This window comes from Pinus tabuliformis, chromosome 1_1, assembly GCF_031772625.1.
Source record: "Pinus tabuliformis cultivar Carrire ecotype Pingquan chromosome 1_1, CPIR1, whole genome shotgun sequence".
Taxonomy (NCBI): domain Eukaryota; kingdom Viridiplantae; phylum Streptophyta; class Pinopsida; order Pinales; family Pinaceae; genus Pinus; species Pinus tabuliformis.
The window spans coordinates 556,899,243-556,901,525 of record NC_142297.1 but is presented as its reverse complement, the minus strand read 5'-3'; positions in this window follow the sequence as shown (position 1 = coordinate 556,901,525).

The following is a 2,283-nucleotide window of genomic DNA, read 5'->3' as shown; positions in this document are numbered from 1 at the left end:
AGATAAATCTCAGTGCACATTTGTTTGAAGATCCTTTTTCTAATTTGGTGCAGTCATCATGGGAGATGAGTTTTATTGTATTTACATATCATATGCACATGTTCAGTGGACACTTGGAGTTTCCTAGCTTTTGTTTTTTCTTCCTGCTCAACGAAAGTGTGATCATGATTCAAGTAAGTAAACATTTGTTGGATTGGTTACAATAGAGGGATCTCTTCACGTGATTTTACATATTTCTTTAGTAGGTTGGTGGTTATCGTCAGGATTTGAAGCCCGAAGTGAAGGCCCTAAGATCTCGATGGTCTATTGCCATAAGTAAGTTCAGTTAGTAGCCAATTTTAGAGTTAAGTCAGTTTTATTTAGTGTGTCAAGTCATTTCAGTTTCAAGTATTTTTTTTTGACTCCATGCCCAATGGATAAGGCTACCTAGTCTACAGTGTTCTTGACACCTCCTAAAGGAGATGCTATCCCTAGATGGAGCACATGTTAGTGTCTCTCTGTGCTGCAAGTCACTAGTGATCAAATGTACTGTTACACAGTTTTTGTTAGGGTCTTAGGTCAAATTTTTATATTTTCAATAGCCTTTCAAATAAAAATTTGGTCACTGGTTAGTATGTCTAGGTATGCTACTACTCCCTTCATTTCATGGTCAAAATTCTAGCTGGGTCATGCCATCACTCATTCTGATCAGTCATCAATAAAGTGTCTTGATCATCATCTCAGTCGCCATCTCATGCTCACTCATACTACAATGTGCAAAGGTAAAAATCATCAGTTTGTAAATCCATTAGATTTCATTATTGGGTAGAGTCATCAAAAGAGGGTCAAAAAGAGTCATGTCATCACCTAGGTCATCGTTATGGGAGTAGTACTCAGGGAAAATGATCTAAAATGATTTCTAATGTAAATTTTGATCTTGATTAAGATGTAAAATTTATGCATAACAAAGTTTGAAGCTACAGTACACTAGCATCTTAAATCATTTTGCAAAATGACAAGGTGGGGCCACATCACCATCAAAGAGAAAAATTGACCCTCGTCCTGTAAAAAGACCAAAAAATAATAGCATTTGTTGATTTCACCCTCATGAGACATATCTCCACGAGAAAAGAGAATTTCCACCCTCAAAGAATCAATATATTCCCACCAAACTGTCATTCTCTCTCCCTCACTGCGTTTTTGGCAGCCTTGCTGCTCTTTTGGTCAAACTGTTGTGTTTCTTCTAAGGGAGAAAAATCAGTCATTTCAAGGGGTTTCTTAATCAAATGTAGGTTCTAGCACATCAACAACAAGTAAGTGGGATACATTCACTCCTCCTTCATCCTTCCTTTACTTCATTTTCCTCATATAGCTCAGAGAATCACCCTCTCCTAGGGTTTAGTTGGGCTTTTGGTCTCTTAGTAATTTTCTTTCATTGTTGTTGTAAAACCCCTACATTGTATGCTCAAACACCCTCATTTACACTACATCTACCTTGTCTTAAATTTTCCATGCATATTCCCCTCATCTCCCTTATTTTCCCATAAACCCTAACCTATGCTACAGTTCTTGACAATTTCCTGGGCTAGGACTGTATTTTGAAGCTTTCTACCCCTTCCCCTCACTCATTCCAAAAAAATTTCACTTCCCTAAACTCCCTAACAACTATTCCTACCCCTTGAAATTTCCCCAACAATTTAGACAAATCCTAATCCCTTCATTTCACTCCATCTACAAGATTTTTGCAAATCCCCTGTTTTCCCAAATTAAGCCCTAATTCTTCCTCCTAGTAAGCTACGGTTTTACCATGGAGGCAGAGACCAGAGACACTGAAAAGAAAAAGTATAAAGGAGGGTAGATAATCAGGTATGAGCCCACCAAAGACCAAGAAATAATGGCTTAATCTTTCATTAGGAAAGCCTTTGAGGATATGGGTTGTCTAGGTTTTTGTGAAAAGATTCAAGAGGTAGGCTACCATGCCAAGTTGGCAAGCCTCTTTGCCACTAATTTCAAGAGGGAAAAAACCACCATAGTAGGGATAGACTTCATGTTATAAGCATAGGTGATTGACATCATTTGTAGAGTTTTGTGATCATTTGTTAAAGTTTACATTGCACATAGGGACAATTTTACTTCAAAACTAGTTTCTGAAGTAAGGAAGATGAATTTTAGAAATGTCAAACAGGTCTTTGTCAATAATGGACCAAGGAATAGAAAAATCCTTCTGTTTATACACAACTTTTATTATTTGGAATAAATGCCCAAAATATCATTGCTACAGGAGAGTTTCTACACTTTTGGGGT